Here is a 23,667-nt window from a genome sequence, read left to right as displayed (position 1 = left end):
GATAACTTCAAAGATAACTAACCTAAGTTATTTTATTGCTAGTTTTCATAGCTGTCCTTACCATTTTTCGCCTAAATAACACTCCAAAAATGGGGCGACCGCTATTAGAAAAATGTTTTTCTTAATTTTTGGTGTTTCACCGAGATTCGAACCGACATTCTCTCTGTGAATTCCGAATGGTAGTCACGCACCAACCCATTCGGCTTTATGGCTTAAGAATTTGAGATAATATTAGATTCGTTCAAAGCCCTAGAAATGGCAGCATTAACAGAATGGAGAGTTCGGACACACTCTGTGTAGAAAATATCACATTTGCGGAGCTGGACAGCGAAATTCAGCTGCGAAACGCAAAACATACATGCAAACGTTTTATGGGATCTCTCGAGCCTTCTAATATGTGATAATGTGCCGAGCGCGGGATAATGACTCCCGATAAAAGAGGCATATTCCAGCTTGAAGCGTACGAGCGACGTAAATAATATGTTAGCTTAATAGTATAAGGATGTGTGACGTCGGAGCTAAAACATCGAATAAAAGCAAACACTGAATACGGCTTAGCATTGGGGTAATTTAGATGACTCTTAAAAGGGAATATCGAGTCAAAAACTACATTTAAGTCAGTTATCTCGTCAAAAGCGGACAGTCGAGTGCCGTCAATACAATACGAAATGGGGATAACGACACGCGATTGAGAGAATTATAAGTGAAAACACTTGTTTACATTTAAATGTAACCCATTGGTTCGACACCAGGCGAAGACATTATCCAGATCTGTTTGGATCTTAATGGAGTGTTTGAAATGATTGAAAATATCTTCAAATTTTTCGCAAATAAACGAAATTTAGAGTTAGTACAACAGGTCGATATGTCATTGACAAAAATCACGAATGGCAAGGGACATACGATGCTATCTTATGGAACCTCGGACGCCGCTGTGAAATCATTTACATGTGGCCGACAACGACGACAAAGTTGCGATGATGAATGTAGGATTTTATGCAGGATAAAAATATTGAATGAAAATCTAACATTGCTAGTTTTCAAATCTTTCTTTTTTTACTACAAGTATATCGTATATTCGAGTAACTTTCAAACAGTTGATAATTTTGTGATAGGCCTATAGTTGTTTTTCTCATCACTTTTAAAAATAGGTACAATTCGCATGTAAATAGTGGTAACTCAGTTGCTTTTGTTTCCAGAGTAAAAAACGCAAAAAACTTATAGCCCTATTTATTGTTATTACTGATTTTTATGTATTTGATTTTATTGATTATCTACAAAAACATTGAAATTGTTAGATAATTTCATGATTTTTACCCAAGTGCACCCTTACATAGAGTGGTCACACGATTTATTCGTACACTCACAGTTTATAAACGGATACACCTGATACTCACGATTTATACAAAAAACAAAATTTTAATATATTCGTAAAAAATAACATTTTTATTCAATATTTAAGGAACAAAAAATCATTTTTGGAATTAGAGAACTTAAGGTTATAACGTGCCTTATAATTTTATGCAAAAATATTATTCGTACATAGCCATACAAAGAATATTTTCTTAATAAAATAAGAGAAAAAAACGAGTATTCAGTACTTTGTTGGGTCGCCTTTAGCTTTAACAATTGCTTCCAAACATCGATGTAATTTTCTCCCACTCAATACTTAAAGCTATCTTTAATGATGCCTTTGATGTTATTTTGTGCTTTCTAATTCTCCTTTCTAAGAGGTCCCAGACATGCGCAAATGGGTTCAGAACCTGTGATTGAGTTGGAGTTCTAAGCTGCTTTCAGTCGTAAATGAGCCATTCGTGCACGTGATGAATGTTTTGGATCATTGTCCTGTTGAAACAAGAACCCTTTAGCATCCAGTCCAAGTTTAACGGCACTGTCATGCAAATTATTCTTCAAAATGTTTAAATAAATATATTTCATGTTCATTTTATCATCAAATAAAGCCATTTATCCTAGTATAGATGCAGCTATGCATTCCCAATCAATTACATTTCTTCCTCCATGCTTAACGGTAGGAATAAGATTTTTTTCATTCAGTTTTGTATGTTTCAAATACAAGTAAGATAGCCACTTTTGCTGATGACACGTGTATCTTAGCCTATGGAAATAACGCAAATGAATCAACTAGAAAGTTACAGGCATCGATAGACGAAGTTGTCGCATAGACTGAAAACTGGAGAATCAAACTAAATGAAAGCAAGTCTGTTCACGTAGACTTTACAAACAAGAAAATAGCCTATAACCCAGTGAAAATATCATCTGCTACTGTTCCATATAGTAATACAGCAAAATACTTGGGTATGACTTTGGATGCAAAGCTCAAATGGAAAGAACATGTCAAAATTAAAGCAACTGAAATCAACTTAAAAATTAAAAAAATGAAATGGTTAATTGGCAGAAAGTCTACATTGTCAATACAGAATAAATTATTAATATACAACCAAGTAGTTAAGCCGGTATGGACATACGGCATTCAATTATGGGGATGTACCACTAAATCAAACATTGAAGATGTACAACGCCTGCAGAATAAGATTCTCAGAGACGTGGTCAACGCACCTTGGTATGTGCGAAATCACGACCTGCACAAGGATCTGTCGGTGAAAAAAGTCGCTGATATAATCCAAATTCTTGCAAGTAACCATGAAACCAGGCTGAAAGAGCACATAAACCCGGAGGCCGCAGAGCTTACCAAAACAGTCTGCACAAGAAGACTTCGAAGAACTAAGCCACGAGATTTAGTCGCCAACGCTGTATAATTGGTTGTAAAATATTTATAATTGTTTTTAAATTTCAATGTTAAGGATAGAATAATGTTACTTGTTAGCTTATGCTAGGCGTAATACCATGAAATGTATACAAATGTTATAACGTTTCAATAAAAAAAAAAAAAAAAAAAAAAAAAATTCAGTTTTGTATTTTCTTTTCGCCCAGATTTTGGAGTTCTATCTTTTTTTTTTTTTCTTTTTGAATTTTAAAACTTTCAAATGTAAGTTCAAATAGCCTTGATTTTTTTTTTTTACCTGATTTCGAAATGAAGACAAACAATATAAAATAACAAAACTCATATGATTCTGACCACCTACCTACCGACAGTGCAGTAGATGATCTATATATTAATACGGAGCGCCAAATTTTGTGGTACCTTTTTTTAGTATTTATACATATATATATATATAATTGGCGCGTACACCCTTTTTGGGTGTTTGGCCGAGCTCCTCCTCCTATTTGTGGTGTGCGTCTTGATGTTGTTCCATAAATGGAGGAACCTACAGTTTTAAGCCGACTCCGAACGGCAGATATTTTTATGAGGAGCTTTTTCATGGCAGAAATACACTCTGAGGTTTGCCATTGTATTAAAATAGATACATAAGTGAATAGGCGGAGGTAAAATTAATCACACTATTTTACTTGTATTATGATATATCATGTTATAATACAATATGTATCATGAAATTATATACGTACATATATGTAGCACGATATAAAAGTTGATGAAACAACTGGAAACTTATATATTGAGAATCAATACTATTATAAATTTGGTTCAGAAATTATGATGGTCATGGATTAATTAATGATTGTTTTTTTTAATATGCTTTTTCAAACCAAATTAATTTTTCTTTCCGTAATTCAAGAAATTAAATGTTTCCAATTCAATATTATTGTGAATGCATACCTTTATAAATTTGATTCAGAAATTATGATGGTCATAGATTAATTAAAGATTGTTTTTTATTATGGTTTTTCAAAAAACAAAATTTTTTTTTCCCGTAGTACATGTAATTAAATGTTTCCAATTCATGAATAAAAAAAGTTCTGATATTTGAACGACACAAATATAAGATCGCTTAATACAGGTAAAATGGGATATTTTTCACATTTAATTTTACTACATCTATTACAGATATCATGTAAAAAGTTTCAACATAAGCTATCCATTTATGTATATATGTTTCAACTTTTTTCTATGATTATAAATACTAAAAAAAGGTATGACTAAATTTTGCTCTCCGTATTTATATAGCGTCGAAATTTCGACGTACGGGCGATCCTAGCATAGTTAATTTCCTTTAAGCACACGGTGAAACAAAATCGAGTAATTTAAGTAAGCGGAAAAAAGTTTCACTTATTTTATGTCACCCTGTGTAATAGTTCACTTTTTGCTTCAAAGAAAAAGAAATATGAGGCGGTCCCATCACTGCTCAAAATTCACTAGAAAAGAGTCAGTTAGGAATCAGATTTCCTTGAGGGGATAAAGAAGTAATTAAGTTTACATTACATGCACCCAGATGTGCGTGTATTTTTTTGCATATATGGCTATTGTTGTATTTGCATACCTATTGTGAGGAATACGTACATATTCCATGCTGTGTTCCATTAGATTGAAATGGTTCTTCTTAGTTCATTCCGTGCTATCCATGTATTGCCGCATTGTTCAGTGTACACAACTTGTTGTCTAGCTGACTTAGATATGGCTTGGCGCGTAAACGAATTACATAGTTTTCGTTAACATGCGTGCATTTGTACATGCATCCATATTGGTATGTAATGCCCGTTCATGCATAGTAACAACTATGAAATTGCAAGAGGAAAATATCAATAAAGCATAATGGCATGTACTGTTACATCAAAATGAAAACACTAATAAAACCATTCATTTGGAGTTCATACGTTCATACAAGCACATAGCCCATCATTTCAACACTTATGCTTATGTTTATGAACATATACATTTACGAGCCAGTTTCATTTGCAGAATTTGCGAGAACTTAACGTTTCCGTCAAGTTGTCCATAAAGTTCTGCGGTATAAGTCTCACGTTATGCGCAGAAGATAGTTTATATCGGAGCAAATACGAGAACATTGAGTTATCCGATCAAAACGGCTTCTAAACAAAATTAATCACCCTGAAGCTTCTGTTATGATTTATTTCTGACGAAATAAATTTTGAACAAGACCTAAAACCAACCGTAGCAAACAGAAATGGTAGATTCCGTTATTATTCGCGAACGTTCATTAAATTTTGTTGAAAATAAAAGCAATTAGTTTTGCTCGCAAGTTATCTCAAACACCGTACGCACCCTTAATGTGTGCCGGATCTTAATGAGCTATGGAACTACGTGCCACCTTTTTTTAATTCTTTTAAAAAAGTTTGAAATCTTTATGAAAATTTGTCGAATTTTTATAAATATTGTACAAAGTTTAAAACTTTGATTTATTTAATATTTGTTGTACAATGGAACAATATTTTAATAAAAAACTAATTAAAATTGAAGTAGTCAAAATTGCTTAAAATAGCACGTATCTATTATTTTGATCAACAATAATAGCAAAAATTCGCTCTCTTCCCGCCGATGTAGACTCTGGTGTTATATAAATTATTAAAATAAAATAAATCAAAGTAACGAAAATGGTAATAGGTAAGAGACAAAAAGTTTTTGGAACCTGAGATATATTAAATGTTAACTGTTCCATCTTCTCGAATGTTACGTTACGGCGGCAATGTCAGTGTTGTTGCTCTTGTTGTATCAGTTCATCAGCAACAGCGCATACTAAGCTGTTTTACTTATGCAATTAAAGTAGCCGCTTTAGTCGAATGGCTTTGTAACTATAAACCGATTGCAGCCGGGTTTTAAAATTCCACTACGGGCATAATCGAACAAGTGTTTTCAGATAACTATCACCCCTCGGCACAAATGAAAAGGCATTTCAGTCATGAAAAAACTTCTCATAAAAACCACCTGACGTTCAGTGGCGGCATAAATCTGCGGGAAAACATCAAAAGTCAGCACAGATTGGAGGAACAGCAGGGCAGACACAACTAACAAAGAAAATATATAATTATAGGTGCACACATCTGTATTAGATCGTTCAATATGAAATGTAAGTTTTTCACAACAGTTTTTATCATGCAATTAGTGTGACGAAGGATGTAAATGTGCACAAAAATTAAAGGCCTATGTAATTTCTCTAGAAGAAATTGAGAGTGCTGTTTTCCCCCATTTTAAAAGGAGATTCACACCGCAGCAGCAATTGGAAATAATATAGGCATTATGGCCGAAAAGATCAATAGCCGGTGGTTCAAAAATTGCGGGAACTTAGAGGTCGTGGTCCAAATGTGGCTCGCTATAGCTTCCAGCATATACAGTTTCACGATTTGGAACCACGTCCAAGAAATTGGTAAAACGAAGAAAGTTGGACATTTATTTCGCAATTCTCGACAGACTCAATAAATTTATTATTTTTGCGCAAATGGTTTAAAACTTTTTTAGCATGCCGGTCAACTTCGATTATTTCTGTGGTTTTATCGACATTTTCTTTAACATCAAAAATGCCTGAACGGAATCGCCGAAAACAAAATTGCAAGTAATTAGCTAATATATATAGTACTGACACCATAAACATCATTCACCATTTCAGCGGCCTGGCTGGCATTTTCGCCTTTCCAAAGAATTTTCTCTTTGTTGACTTCCATTGTTAACACCCTGTAACTCACATCTGAATGGAAGAACAAAAAACAGCAAAAGAATGTTTTTAATGTGAAATCTCACCTTGGCAACGAGCATTAATTATAATTGTTTGATCGATACTTTAAGAGATATCGATCGCTAAGTTTCAGCGCGATCTGGTACCTCTGCAGAAGAGTAATCTGGAGATAATTGGATTTATTTTATGTATATTGTGTTTAACTTATGTGCATATGTAAATAGAGCTTGCATTATTGCCTTAATCTGAACGCCTGTTCACAATGTTTATGCATGTATGTATATATCAAATTCATTAAATATAATCTGTCAGTGGTAGACGAGTCTTGCCTATGCTCGTAGTGACGGAAATAGTTGGTGGTCATTAAGTTGGAATTCCGAGGCATCGGACCGAAGCAGCGAACACACTCTAAAACTGCCCAGAGCATGTCATGGAATGTAGAAAATGAGAAAGGCACAACTAAACAAATACAATCGACTGAACAATAACAATAGAAAACGAAAAAGCAAACTACAAAAAATTGAATGAGAAAACATAGGGGAAATAGTGAAAAAGAAAAAGTAATAATTCGTTGACCTCTTCCACACATTGTATTCCCTCTCGTACAGTCACTTACAAACTCGCCAGTGGTCTACATAAAACCAACCAACTTAAAACACCCTGTGCGCGCCACTATTTCAACGAATTACCATGCAATATTATAAACTATTATATTTTCCTAGTTTTGCTGCAGCAATCTGGAGCCCATACGAACAGAATACTCGTACACAAGAAACTTCAGCCTAAATGCAAAAATTCATTACGCTGGCCGGAAGTCATTAGGAGCTTTGTGAGATATGTAGTTTATGTGTATAAAATACATTGTACGAGTATATACGTATGTATGCAGATACACCGGCGAACATAAGTTGATGCATGGCGATGTTTTTTTTTTGGCAAATATTTACAATACAATGTTTTAAATATTAATTTTCTTTATAATATAATATTAAAGCCTTGACCGTATAATTCAAGCTTTCCAATTTTATACAAAAAAAGAAGTTTATACATTAAAAAAAAATCACAATTCACCTAAATTATAAACTTCTTAATCTGACTTTTTATAAATTTGTAGGGTATGGAGTAACTTAGCTCATGAAATTTAAGTAAAGAAGTGTAAGTCTTAAGCCGCTGAAAAATCGCGTTGATTTTTATTTTTTTTGTTTTTGCTCTTGGTTTGAGAAATTATTCATCTTTTTCTACTAGAAATTAATGGGTCAGAAGTAATGAGAAATCGTTTTAATATATCTTCATTACATTTTACTCGATTGATTTTGAGAGAAAAATACTTTGAGCATTTTTTTTAATATTTATTTCGAGCTTCCTGCGCTTCCTCTGATAACTGATCAATTGGAAGCAAAGCAGTGATATAATTTCTGAAACGAAGAAATATTTTAGCAAAGTTCAAGTCGAATATGACTTATGGTAAAACTATAATGAACATGAACTTTTTTAAAACAGGTATAAAACTATTTTTTTTTAATACTTAATTTATATTCTGATATTAATATTCAATATATTTAAGCCTTAAGGCCGGCGGGCCAATTAAAAGGTCAAAAAAATCGATTTTTTTTTTCTGAAATCAATAGCTTAGATATTCAAGAACATGAGACACAAATTTTCAGAGTTAAATTCCAAGTATTTGCAGAGCTACAGAGTCGAGCGTAGTGCGGCGTCGAGCAACCGTGCGCTTATTGTTGTAGTTTGAAGCGCGTTTTCTCGGCTTTTCATTTTCACGATTTTACCTAATTTATGTACACGATTGCAAAAAAACTAAACGAGCTATCCATTTCATTCAAAATGCGTTATCTTCAGTATTGTTTTCTCTTCTATGTGAACTAAAAAAAACATCCAAAAACTTTTTTTAAGCGACTTTTTTACCCAGTTGAAGAGTTTTTTTTTTTCCTTGAAAAACCGCTTTTTTTCTACCTTCCCCAAAAATTCGAATTTTACGTGTTTCTCCCAATTTTCTTAGTTCACATCGAAGATAATTACATCAAAATTAATAATCTTTTTCTTTTTGTTTTCAGATGAAAATTGCAAGTTGTATCTTGTACAGAAGTTGGATACTTCAGTGGCAAGGCGCTCTGGGAATCTATTGATAACTCGGCTTACAATATATTGTTGGAGATTGTCCAAATTTTTTTTTTTTAGTTCAAATATATATTAAACTATCCCCAAAACTTCATTTGGCTAATTGTTTTTTTTCTCATCCTACAACGCTTCGCGAAAACTACTGAATTTAGGACATCTAATTGGCCCGCCGGCCTTAACATCAAATTTAGTTATATATAATACTATTGTACTTGTAATGAGGTCAATTGTAAAGTTTAAGGGATAAACGATAACAGAAAAACAACTATATCTTATTAGTGAATGTAGGGTATACGAAGCAAACCACCAAAACCTCAAAATTAACAACAACAATTTATGTTTTTTCATCACATACATGTTTTCGAATTTTAGTGAGATATGCCGGTTGTGAAAATTAAGAAAAACATTTTTCTAATAGCGGCCGCCCCTCGGCAGGCAATAGCAAACCTCCGAGTGTATTTCTGCCATGAAAAAGCTCCTCATAAAAAATCTGCCGTTCGGAGTCGGCTTGAAACTGTAGGTCCCTCCATTTGTGGAACAACATCAAGACGCACACCACAAATAGGAGAAGGAGCTCGGCCAAACACCCAAAAAAAGGTGTACGCGCCAACTATATATATATACAATATATATATATATATCGTTGAATATATATCGTTGAATATATATATATATACAATATATATAACGAAAAACTTCAATATTTCAAAACCGGCCTGAAATGGTAATTTTATTTTTTACAAATGATAAGTCTAATCCAGAAATTATACAATACTAAATGTAAAATTATAATCCGCACTTACACGCGAAAAATGGGAAGTGTGTTCAAAAGTAACGCGAATTTTAAATTTTTGTAGGTTACGTATATTCGAATTTCGATTTTTTTTTTGTGGTGATATGTTGGTACTCATGTCTCTCACTCATGCCGACGAGTTCGGCTATTTTGAATGTTCAGTTAATTGTTGACAACTGCTTTGCTTGCACGTGTTTCGGCTCGTCTTCGTTTTTTACCTATTCAAAATGATGGATCAAAGAACCTGTATCAAATGTTGTGTGAAAAACGAAATTAAGTGCGCGGATGCATTCCGAATGTAGACTGTGTCATACGGAGAATCTACTTTGGACCAAAGCAACGTTTATCGGTGGTACAAAATATTCTCAGAAGACCGAGAAGATGTGAACGACGAAAAGCGTGCCGGACAACAGACGAAAAATTTGATTAAGTGAAGAAAATGGTATTGGCAAATCGTCGAATCACCGTTAGAGAAGTTGCTGAGGACCTAGACATATCGATTGGCTCGTGCGATTCGATTTTTTTCAAAGATTTGGGCATGAGACAGGTCGCCGGGGTCGTACTAAAACTACTCACTTTCGACCAAAAGCAGCGTCGCATGAACATTGCTAATGAGATGTTGAACTCTGTCCGCGACGACCCAAATTTGATCCAGAGGGTCATAACTGGTGACGAATCGTGGGTTTATGGTTATGACGTGGAAACCAAAGCTCAATCATCTCAATGGAAGCTGCCGCACGAACCAAGACCGAAAAAAAACGCGCCAACTTCGGTTGAATGTAAAAGTTTTCCTTACCGTTTTCTTCGATTGCAGGGGCGTTGTGCATCATGAGTTCTTGCCACAGGATAAAATGATCAATAATGAATATTACCTGCAAGTTATGAGCAATTTGCGCGAAGCAATACGCGAGAAACGCCCGGATTTGTGGAAGAACAATCGTTGCTTGTGCGCGACTTTTTGGCCAAAAACAACACACTAATGATGCCACAGCCACCGTTTTCCTCAGACTTTTTCTTGTTCCCGAAACTGAAGAGGCCCATGAAAGGACGACGCTACGCTACGATTGACGAGATAAAGACGGCAGCGAAGGAGGAGCCGAACAAGATAAAAAATGATTTTTCTCGAAGATTGGAAAAAACGTTGGCACAAGTGTATAATATCTCATGGGGATTACTTTGAAGGGGGCAAAATATATATTAATGAATAAATAAATAATATTTGATAAAACACAAAATTCGCGATAATTTTGAACACACTTCGTATATCTTTATTTATGAGGCCAAAATACCCTTTTTTCGGCCTATCAAACAAAAATCGATTAGAAATATTAACGCACATATTTCTCAAATCAATTGTGAAAGTAAAGCAATTAAAATACCTGAAGTTGAAGGTTCCATAATAAAATTTACAATGTTCTTTGCGTTGAGTTTTGCGAATTTTTTAAATAAAATATGTCGAATTCGTATAAATCTTGCGCAAAGTTTGACACATGGATTATTATTGTCTTTGTTCTAGAATTAACTATATTTTTATAAAAAATAATTGAAATTAAAAATAAATAGTTATTAGTAAAAACTTGTCAATATTAGAGGCCTTTATAATAATTTCAGGGGGTATGCGATTCGGGAATTAAATTTCCATACGAATATACGAATACCAACAGCTACTCTATATTATTTATAAGATGGCCATAATGTAATATATATATTCTTCGAATATTAATATTATATGCCCTTAAAATATACTAATATAAGTTTTTATCTTACTTTAGCAGATAAAAACTACACTTCGTCTAAATAAGAGGTTTATATTTGGTGAAATATATTTTATTTAAAGGCCGTTTTTTTGTCATAAATAAAATACTACGCTGTTTTTACTAACTTTTGTCAATCAACTCACCAAGTATTTCTTTCAAAAAAAAGGAAATTTTCTTTTGTTTCTACAAATAATTCGTGCCAACTTTGTTCACACCTCACACAAATCATTTGCCTTTGCTCATGGCTTGTTTTCTCGGTGCATTTTCATATGTGCATATGTGTATTCCTTTTTATATATTTTTGATTCAATGCCATTTTTGCCCAGATTCATGCTTTCGTTTCTTTGTAGTCGGGCTTTGTATGTTGCAGATATATTGTGCGCATATGAACATCCAATGTCGAAAATTCACACCAGTCGGCAAACTGATGCCAACGAAAAATCATTTTAGAGGTCATTAGCATTTCTCAATATGCAAAAAGATTGTTTTTATTCCGAAATCCCACTCTTCTGTATTTTTTAACCAGTCTTTTGAGGCTTTATACAAACATATAATGTGCATGTAATGCACAACAGTCAGGAGACTAATGGACAAACACACCTACGTATGACTACAAGCATATACAAGTACAACTGAGTAAGTGGCGGCAAAAGTACAAGTACATACTTATGGTATGGCTACAAATGGCAGTGTGTTCGGAACCTATTGGAGAATGTTAACGATTGGTGAGAGCACATACATATGTTCGCCTCGATGGGGCGCACTTAGTTTATCCGAAGCAGATGAGATGAGCCATGCGCTTTGTTCTTCACATTAGTACCACTTTTCAATTTCAATGGAACTGTTTCATAAAACTTTGTTTGAACACCAATACAAATACTCAAAACCATGGGCATGAGACAGTTGCAGACATAAAAATCGGAACATAAATAAGTTTGCTGCACCATTTTTTCTAATCAATAGGTAATTGAAATATTTCTTTAAATATTTTTGGATTATATATTTTGTTTTAGGCGCCTTCGATTCGCCACTTCTTTGTTCGTTATTTCACTTGACGAAAAATTTGCATGTGAAAGCAACAACAAAATTATCGAGGAAGATTCACCTCTACCGAAACTGGTATAACTTACTATTTTCAAGTCTGCCAACTCTCTTCCAAGAGAGATTCATTAGAACGCGCTCATCAGGGAGATTTTGTTACATAAACTTTCAGAATTCTCTTTTGATGCTCCCGTCGTGTTCATACACTTCACAACTGATACTTTTTAATATACAGTCAACAACAACATTGAAGAAAACGAGTTGAAGGAACAAATGCTATACGAACACGGTCTTAAAGTACGTTCACATACGGATTAAATCCACCAAATTAATCTACCCGTTCACATATGGCAGATTAACTGCAAAATTGACAATCAGCTGTCAATACCGCTTTGAGAGGTTTTTTTCATAGAAATTATTTTGGTGGAATATTTCGGTGTTTTTGGTTTCTTTAATTATTATTAACGATATAAAGAAAACACAAGGAGAAGGAATAGCTAATTTAATTCCGCAATTGGCTACTAATAATAAACAGTTGGAGGAAATCCGTATGCGACGTTTACTGAGGTTGCAAAAAATTATGGCAGCAATGCGGAAAGCAAAGAGGACAAAACGTTTATCGATAAACGCTTTTTTCTGTAAAATGAATTCATAATTAATAATATTTAACACAAATTTTATTAGAATTATGTTTACAGACCTGTTTTCTTTGCCGGCATCCATTTCATTTAGTTTTTATTTTGATGTTTCTCCTTACATTCGTAATAATAATAATCGATAACACAGAAAACACAGGGTTGAATGTCGAAAAGTACCGTTATTATCTAGGATTATTTTATAATCTCAGCTTTTGAGAGAGAAATTTTGTATGGGAAATCGCGCTTTTTAATTACGGATTTTGAGTTAACCGCGAAAAAGTAGATCATCTACTTATAGTATATGGGAACGTATTATTACTAATACTCATTAAATCCAAACAAATCTAAATTTTGGCTGCTGTTTTCAAGTACTACCTACATATGTATATCAGTTGCTTAATATTTTCCTCACTTCTAACGCTTGGCGAATCGAACAGACCTATTATAAAATAGTTTTTGTAATAATTTCTAACGATTGTGATATACCCCACAATTAAAGGGTGTGGTGTTTTTTTAGAGGTTAGGTTTTCAAGATGAAATAAAACGTATATAATTTAATGTTATAGCCAAGAATTTAGCTTTATTATAAAGATAAGGGTTTGCCATTATGTTTTAAAAATGATACCCATTCAACCTAAAGTGAGCTTCATCGCTGAACAAAATTTTCTTCGATGCGTCGCGCGAACCGAACCATTATTTTCGTAATAAATTTGCACGATTTGCAAACGTTGTTCAGGTGTAAGTCTATTCATTATGAAATGGCAAACCAAACTGAGCATAAATCAAGTGACAGCTTTCAAAAAGACCATCTACGAAAAAAGTAGTGCCAACTTGAAAACCTAACCTCTAAAAAAACACCCTATACAGTACCAAACTTAGTAAACAATCTCGTATAACTCAAGTAGATACTAGTATCTTCCCTTTGTGGAGTTCAGCATGCTCAGCAGGGTTAGTTTACAGTGTCGGGAAAACCCCCGGGTCATTCCTGTACATAGAACCTGCCTTATGTAGACATAGGCTTTAACCGCATTCACGAGTCCCTTGCAGCCTTCTTAAGCTCCCGCCCTCCAAATGCCGTCATCGGAGTCCAACCACCACCCATTACAGATGAGGAGCTTCGGCTGTTTCGTGAGACCCGCGAGCTTTTGGTATAATTATGATCCGGAACCCGTAGCAAATTTAACTCCTATCTATCCAGAAGCCCCCCGACATACTTAACATATGTTCGGTACGTGAAGGTACCCCGTTCGACACTAACCCTATATTAACGTGCCCCCTTAAACTCTTAAACTCACTCATCTAACACCACTCTCCCTTTGGACCAACCAATCGATTCGGCATATTTCTTGAGCCTACCGGTAGATAGGATTGACGTCGACTTCGCCGCGCCAACAGGGATAGTGACGACAGGGCGCCGAATTACATTCAGAGATATGGCGAATAGTGCTCTTCAATCGCTAGGATTAAGCTTCTCTCTTACTATTCCATTCATTAGGGTGGTTGCCCAGCACCATAACAGGAAAAATGCGCCTATAAATGGTGCAAGTTAGGTCCCACCTGAAATATTACATGAATCCAATCAATGTAGGTGTTGCTCAACTCAGTGGACCATTTTCGTTGTGAAAACTAACTTTTTTGCATGACACCGAACAGATACTCGCCTTTTCTGAAACAAAACAGTTACCTGTCTGCTGAATTGTATGCATGATAGGGAATATCCCTTTACATGTAAGCTTTCTACCTATCCGAAGTTTTATGCCCGCAACTGTATATATCGGGTGTTTTTTCAAGAATTTGGGAACTTAAAATGACAGTACAAAACAGAAATATTGCTGGAATGAATTTTTTTTATTATAATCTGGTAGATGTTTTCATGGCTACGTTTACATGGTCCATTCGATCAGTCCAAATTTTGAAATTTCTACTTTTCCCAAAAAATCTGGCCTATGGCGGCAATGGTGATTGGTATATTGCAAAAAATCGATTGTTAAGCGAGCTGTAGGTCGTCGACGTTAAGTTCATTAATTTTTGGAAACAAAAATTCTGTCAGCATGGCTCGACAGCGCTCACCATTCCCCGTAACGTCAGCTCCTACCTCATTTCCAAATACATAAATAAGGTCCGATGATACCGCTAGTGCTCTATGAACTTCGCGAACAGATTTATTTATTTTTTTTTTTTTTTTGTTCAAAGTATATTTCCATTAAACGATTCTTGATGGCTTGCCAAACCTTACTAAACAGAAATGTCAGCACACTTCTCATGCAGTTAAGAAAACACCCGATATAAGTATGTAGAATTTTTCACATAAGCGTTTTTCATTTAATCATAGCAACATAAGTAGAAACTTTCGATTTGCTACTCATGCGCCAATAAGTTTGCTTGGAAAGCACTATCAAGTAAATGAGATTGACAGAGTTTGCAATAGTGGTTACACTTGAGAAAATGGTCCTGTTAGTTTTTTCGTTAATTTTTTTAAAACCACTTTAACATAATTTTTGCACTCCAGGTCTTAAAAAGTATACGAACAAGGAAATGCTAAATTCGGTGCAAGCCGAACTTTTCATACCCGCGCACATTTTACTGAATTTTAATTCATTTTTGGGCAATGGGAGTTAACATTGTAACATCAGCCGGAAGTCTTAACATATAAACAGTGGACGTGGTTTTTGGACGATCAGCAAAGTGGGTGGAGTACCGCCCATTTTTCAAAATTTCACTTGCGTTGTATTTAAGTTTATCATTTGTATCAAATGTGAGTAATTTTATTTTATTTTTGAGAGATATCCCGTTTTTTTAAGGATACCCAAGAAATAATTGCGGTGCTGATTCTGCTAATATACATATACATAAACACTAAGTGTTTCGTATATGTATCAAATGTATGTATGTACTAAATATTGAACGATTGCATAGCGATTTTTCGCAACTCTTCAAAGCTCAAACTCTTTGAGCGGTGAATAAATATGGTTAAAATTATTTTTAACTTTCACCAGGATCGAAATAGCAAAAGCACAATCATTGGCAGTATGAGCGCAACCCGCCTCTTACACATACATATTGTTACAACTTTGTGCCCAATGTTTGCCAAGGGAAAGTTAACACTGCACGAGACGAAACACAAGTCGTGCACGTTTTCAAGGGCTCTGAACATGTTGCCATCGACGTAATTTTCCTTTTGTTAGACATACGAGTACATACTTTCCACACTTTTTTATTAAGATTATTTTGCAGCCATCAACAAGTATACTTGTCAGGGACACAAAAGCTACAAAACATACACAAAATGTTGTTAAAAAAAGGTATATTTTTATATCAATCATGTACACAGGTAGAAATGTATGCAAGTGCATATGCATAGTACTGAACTTTGAGGTTTGCCGGTACACCAAACATCAATACCAATGCATCTACCTGCGCTATACTCGTACACTTGTAATTCAGGGCTTGGCAACGGAAATGCGCTTTACAGCGAAAATTGTGTCACTCAACATTCGGCTTACATTTATAGATTTTATATAAAATGTTGATGCAAGTAAGCGAATGGTGAAACATGCAAGTAAATATGTATTACATATATGTATAAACATACCTATGCTTTTCATTCTACGTATAGGCACATTTATACACACATACCAACATGTTCAAATATTCCCCTGACATGATACTAAACGCTGTTATGAGCGTACGTGGTGTGGACTCTCACAGGCCATACAGTTATTCGCTCAATGTGCATATGTTTTTATTAACCTATACGAGTAGAAACTAGATAATTTAAAACTGGTTTATTGCTTATTTTTAAAATTAATTTAATAACCTTAAAGTTCAAGACATATAAAGAAAATTTAGGCTGCGTCTTGATTTTAAGCATTATTTCCAGTAATCGTGGATTATATTATATTCCACTAATACTTACAAACATCCATGTGTTTACAATACATCAGCGCGACATATTGAAAAGTTCTAAATATTCATTTTTTATTTAATTTTTCTTATTCTTTTATAAAATGCCATATAATTTAAAGCTGAAACATTTATTTTTTTTTTAATTCAACAAATTTTCATCAAAATTTCAAGCTTTTTAATCACAATCTTTGAGAAAATTTCGAGTATGCAGTTTTATAGCCCATTGAATTTGAAGTGGCTCAAAATTCGCGTTGATTTTTGATAATTTTTTTTGTTGACTGTGTTAGGTATTTTCCTGTACATAACGAATGCTAGGATTCCTCTGCTTTATAGGAAAAATCAACGCAGCCGTTACTTCGTTGCATTTTTTTGCAGACATCAACAAATGTTACTTGCCAGGGACCATACACGAAATGTCACTCGTTGCCTACTGAACGACGACTGATTAGATGAGGCTAAATTCAAAGTGGGAAAAACTCAGTTACCGTGAAGATTCAAGAAACTTAGTTTTATTTTTTTTTTTTTAATTTTATAAGGCTTGTCTATGTGTTGCTTAGTAGAGCAAACATGGGATATCAAGCATTAAAACTAATTAAATATTAAAATTTAAAATAAGTAAAATTTCCGTTCTCTTAAGGGGTTATACGCAGTTATGACTTTCAAACAAATCGATTTTTTTTTATTGCATTTTTGTAATGTACATATATTCAAAAGTATACGCACGAAATTTGAAGTAGATGTAAGCAATACTTTCGGAGTTATACCTAAATATGTAGAGATGCCTCGGCACGTTTTAAGGTAGGTAATGAAACTTTAAACGTGTTTTTTTCAAAACGGCATTTTTCAAGTCGGTGTACACGATATCTCGAAAACGGCTTGTTTGATCGGTCAACCGTTTTAACTCAATCTTTAAAGATACATTTTCTAGTAATTAATCGTTCCTTTTGTAAATCTGATACTTATTTTCCATTTTATAATCAATTTACGGCCAAATTTTAACGTAAAAATCGAAATCATTTCTTTTAAAAGCTGCTATTTTATGAAAATTCACTATTTTGATTAGCCGAACGATTAATTACTAGATAATCTAATATATTAACAAAATTTGTTTAGTTTTTTGATTTCAGATAATCCAATCCTGAGTTACGATGTACACCGTAAATCGTCTTTTTTTAAAGGAGGTTCCAGAAATCGCCTCCAGCGCGCTCTATAATCAACATTTTCATAAATAAAAAATTGTGTTACGTTCTTGAAGGATGCTTTTATAACCGCCAAAAATTTTCAAATTAAAATATTCTGAAGTTTCTTCAGGATAAATCCTTGACAAACCGTCTTTTATTTGTTTCATAACTGCGTATAACCCCTTAATTGACTTAACTCTTTCTCAAACAAATTCGCTGTCGTTAAAACTAATTTCAAAACTTATTTTCAATTAATTTCATTTATTTTTTTTTGTAACAATTAACAATATTTATGTTACAAAATTTGAAAAAAAAAAAAAATATAATGACAATAATTTATGTTGCAATGTGCCTATAGCATTTTTCGGAGTAGAATAAATCAATTGCTGGTTATGGGTGCCCGGTTATAAAGCGACGCTGATGTAAATTGGTGATAGTGCGAAAATTGTAGGAAGTAAGCGCCAACTCCAATTAGTGTTACGGATTTACGCTTGTCCAAGCAAAAATATTAAAATGTTAAATGCAAACATAAAATTGTTTACACTTATCGATTGTAACGAGATACTTTTTTTGTGTGAAATTTTTATTCATAGCGGGTCAGTGCGAAAGAGGAGGAATTTATTAAAAAGCAATATTTGTCATGACAGGCGTATGACAAATTACAATCGAGAAAATATAGAGAAAAAAGGTGTAGAAATATGACGAGTAGCAAAAATTAAATGAAATTACATTTTTGTACATATATATATATATATATATAATTGGCGCCTACACCCTTTTTGGGAGTTTGGCCGAGCTCCTCTTTCTATTTGTGGCATGCGTCTTGATGTTGCTCCACAAATAGAGGGGCCTACAGTTTCAAGCCGACTCCAAACAGCAGATATTTTTTATGAGGAGCTTTTTCATAGCAGAAATACACTCGGAGGTTTGCTATTACCATGACAGTTACTTAAATAAAATATTAACAAAAGTTCAACAAAAACTGCGCAAATATTATAAGAATTAAAATACTTACAAAAAATGAACATTTCATTGGAGATAAAAATAGGGTCAAAACAAACAAAAATTTAAATTCAAAAAATTCATATAATATTTTGTAAAATAATATTACGTTTTGTAGAATACTACAGCTATACACCGTTTTGGGGTCTTCTGCGGAGTGGAGTTACAGGAGTACGTTTGCTTTTCATATATATTTCCCTATTGCACAATTATAAAATAATTTCATATATTTTTTAATCTGATTTTGTAAAATTTTGATTCGAAGTAAATATCTTTGAACTAGTAAATATCTTTATATTTTTAAAATGGACAAAACAAAATCAACTTTTTGAAAACCAGATAAAAATTATGCCAAACTAATACTTTGTAACAAATCCATTGTTTTTTATCACTGCTCAACATCGTGTTGGGATTAATGCAATTAAATTATCGATGGTTTTCACCTGTATAATCTGGTTTCAGATGGCAAAGTCTTGTATTCCATCGTTCTTGCTTATACCCTATTCCTATTTCGCATGCCTCCGAACGGCATATGGTTTCCTCTTGGCAGAAACGCACTCGGAGGTTTGTCATCATATCATTTGATGTTTCAAGTGCTTCCCATAGTTCAACTTGTGGTTGGTTCACTTGTTTTGCTGGTATACCAGGAGTTAAACGTTATATTTTTGGACGTAGAGCTACTTTTTGCTCCTTTTCGTCATTATAAGCGACTATCCTCTTCTAATGTAATTTTACTTGCAACGTGCGTTTATTGATATATCCAGAACTCAGCATCGGCACCTTTTGCAAAGATCTTCCATACAAATTTTGTTCCGCTAATCTCCGCCTTACAGTACGAGATGCTGCTTGAAAATTTTACTCAGTTACTATTGACGCAGAGCCCCTGAAAGCGTTGTGGTTGCCGCAGAAAAGCTGAGGCGACGAGTGCAAGACAGGTGCAATCAAATTTGAAATTTAACGGCTGATCGCATGCATACGCTGTTGTGTTGTACAAGTTGCAATGGAATGGAAAAATTATACAGAATTGCGGGACGAGTGGCCGCGAAATCTTACATATATAAACTGTTTGCAAGCTGGAGTTGTAGGCAAGTTTCCCTTGAAAATGCAACTTTTCAACTGACCCCCGAAGTCCCGGACTTTGAACCCATGAAACACCTATAGGAAAAATTTATTAATCCGGAACATTGTCGTGCTATTATTTTTCATAATTTTCGGCAGGGATTAACAAGACAAGAATGCAATCATCATCGGATCATCGGAAAAAATGGGTATAATGAATTTTCACGTGGTTGTTTTTCGCTCACCGATGAATTCAGGGAAGATCGTCAAGAATCACATGCGGCACGATTGAAGCATTCTTGGGAGTGTTCTCATGGATCCCACACGATTTAAAAACGCGACTGGACAACGTGCTCCGAAATTTTTTTCAAACGAATCCAAAACTTTTGAAAAGATGAATGTATTTCAAAAGCCGCAGGGACTAAGACGACTACTTAACAATTTAGGAATAATATGGAAATTATTAATTTGTCGAAATCTTCGCCATAAATGCAAAGCAAGCAGCCCGCGATGACGGTGACATTGCCAAATAGACTTTAAGACAAGAGCGTGTGTATGACTGCCTGCTAGCCAACCGCCAATTGGCGTGAACTGAATTTAAATGTGCGCGAAATGCCGCAATTCAGACATACACACACATACACACTTGTTTGAATATCTGTACAGATCATGTGCAAATTTTTGCTGGGTGTATAATTACATATGACCCGCTTTGTGACAGGCTCGACTCGATTCGATGCACCACAAGTAAGTGCAATATGTATGTAGATGCAATGATGGCGAGAATCGTCATACTCAAAATGCTTGAATAACAATATGAATGCATACATAGGCAGTATTGTTGGCGAAATGTTAATTGTTGATTTATACATGCAAGCGTATAAACATTTAATATGAAAAATGCAACGTGTGTCGCATATTAAAACTTCATTTATATTTCCAACAGTTTCGCAAAGGAATGCGAAAAATATTTTCTATATATTTGTATTTCTACTTGTAGGAGAACTCCGGGCGCACATAGATGTAATAGAGGAGAGAATGCGTTCGTACACTAAAGCAATCTCGAACTTTTCTCTTATTTCTCCGATCAATTAAAACGTTCAGTGTGATAAAGTGATAAGGTTCCAATATCCTAGGAAACTTTCTCTAAAAATTGTACATTATTATAATCATGAGGATTTAATTAATAAATTAAGAATATATTTCACATAAATAATTTATAAAAATGATGATTAACTATTAGTGTACACCGCGCAGTCGACTATACAAAGATCCCCGTACTAAGCGGACTAATTAAAGAAAATCCCTTCAACAAACAAAAAAGTTATGAGCACCAGAAAATGTTCCAGGTAACTTCCCACAAACGAAAGCGTTAAAACATAACATTCAACGCTCTTTAACAGTCCAACTTTGTATAAAACAACTGTGATAATGATGAGGAGAACGCGAATTGTGCCAAAACTTACAAATAAAGCTTGGTGCTTAAGGGGGCCTCTACTGTAAAACTTAAAAAAATCGATTTTTTACTTTTTGTTGAAACATACTCAGAAACAACTCCAGAATGTTCCATGAAAATCTTAAAAAGAAATCTTGAATAGTTTTCAAGTTATAAAAGTTTTAGCAAAGCAGGTATAAACTGAGCGCTCGAGCGGTTTACGGTCATATGCGCTTGATAATGCGCTTGTTTAAGCGTGTTTTTCTCGAAACCACGTTTTCAAAATTGCCCACATCACAGCTCCGTGAAAAATTAACATATCAAGCTCAAACTTTGATAGTATATTTTTAACAATATTTACTAGTTTTTAAAGCTATGGTGGGAAAAAATTTATTATTTATAACCCCTTTTTTAATAACAAAATGACAACAAAAAAATGTCGATTTTTTAAAAAACTTCAAAAATTTTACAAAAAAAATTTTTTTTTGCAAGTAATAGGCTTAACAACTAAAAATAATGATATATAATAAAAAAAAATTGTTTTTTTTCATTTCAGATTTTTTTTAAATGCGCGACAGTGTGGGCAGATTTCAAAAGGCGTTTCGGGGGAGCGGCTGTACAGCTGCCATTTTGAAATGAAAATAAATTTAAAAAATTTTTTTGTACACTCAAGACCTGTGTTTATGTAACCCTAAACTTTTTTTTACTAATTAAATTAATACAAGTATGAAAACAAAATCCATGAAAATTTGATTTTTACAGTAGAATCCCCCCTTAATGAAAACAAAAATGAAAAGCTTCTCAGGCAACGACTTCATTACAACATATCGACGTGAAATCATTATGCGTGTTTGCTTTCAACGAACTGTCGTCAAAACGCACAGTATCAAAAACCTAACCTTCTTTTCATTTTCAAGCATATTAAATGTTCCAATCTACACTACGAGTGAATGGCAAAACTAGTTCCACGCACACTCAGTCAGACATTTGTACTCGTATGTACGAGTATATGTATGTATATAAAACATTTAGCAGGTGCAAAAAATTACTGGTTCCATACTATACTATGAGTGTATCTGAAATGGGGTAAATAGATGCAGATGTGGCATTTGTTTCTCAAAATAAAAAGCTTAGCTTATTTTTTCTAATCTCGCCCGCTTCATGTTGAATATGAACAATGTGCCATTTCTATTTATAATAAAAGATATATATGGATTATAGTTTTAATAAGGCAATAAATCTTAGAAGCAATTGTATATCAGGTGTAATCGAACCCTTTATACTTTGTGTTTATATATACAATATATATATATAGATTCATATATGTAGATGCATATTATCATTAAAATTATCCCATTCACCAATGTCACCGATGAAGCAAACATAAAATTTTAAATAACCGCGAATTATTCAAAATTGGTTAACCTTAAGAAAGGAAGTACGACGAAAGTAAAATTTTGAAGAATTTTGTGCTACACCAAATTAGTAAATGTGTGTATCTTCATAACAGCTTCATAAAATTTGACCAAACATAGTACTAGTGAATATACGAGGTGTGTTCAAAAAGTATAGCGAATTTTGTGTTTTTTTTTTTTCAAAAATTATTTATTTATTCATTGATATCTATTTTGTCCCTACAAAGTAATCCCCAATGAGATCTTATGCACTTGTGCCAACGTTTTTTCCAATCTTCAAAGCACTTCAAAAAATCATTATTTTGTTCAGCTCCTCCTTCGCTGCCGTCTTTATCTCGTCAATCGTAGCGTAGCGTCGTCCTTTCATGGGCCTCTTCAGTTTGGCGAACAAGAAAAAGTCACAGCGGGCCAGATCTGAGGAATTCGGTGGCTGTGGCATCATTAGTGTGTTGTTTTTGGCCAAAAAGTCGCGGACAAGCAACGATTGTTCTTCCGAGCGTTTCTGGCGGATTGCTTGGCGCAAATTGCGCATAACTTGCAGGTAAAATTCCTTATTGACCATTTTACCCTGTGGCAAGAACTCATGACGCACTACGCCCCTACAATCGAAGAAAACGGTAAGCAAAACTTTTACATTGAACCGAACTTGTCGCGCTTTTTTCGGTCGTGGTGCGTGCGGCAGCATCCATTGAGATGATTGAGCTTTGGTTTCCACGTCATAACCATAAACCCACGATTTGTCACCAGTTATGACCCTCTGGAGCAAATTTGGGTCGTCGCGGACAGAGTCCAAAATCTCAT

General features: G+C 34.1%; 1 protein-coding gene across 11 annotated transcripts in view; it reads right to left on the bottom strand.

The window, feature by feature from the left end:
* The window catches only part of LOC128871949 (protein lap4), a 239,552-nt gene that overhangs the window by 169,330 nt on the left and 46,555 nt on the right, over nt 1-23,667 (bottom strand). The window lies entirely within an intron of this gene.

This window comes from Anastrepha ludens, chromosome 2 (assembly GCF_028408465.1).
Source record: "Anastrepha ludens isolate Willacy chromosome 2, idAnaLude1.1, whole genome shotgun sequence".
In the NCBI taxonomy this organism is placed as follows: domain Eukaryota; kingdom Metazoa; phylum Arthropoda; class Insecta; order Diptera; family Tephritidae; genus Anastrepha; species Anastrepha ludens.
Note: the sequence above shows the minus strand (reverse complement) of the source record. Positions and strands in the feature narration are given on the sequence as shown.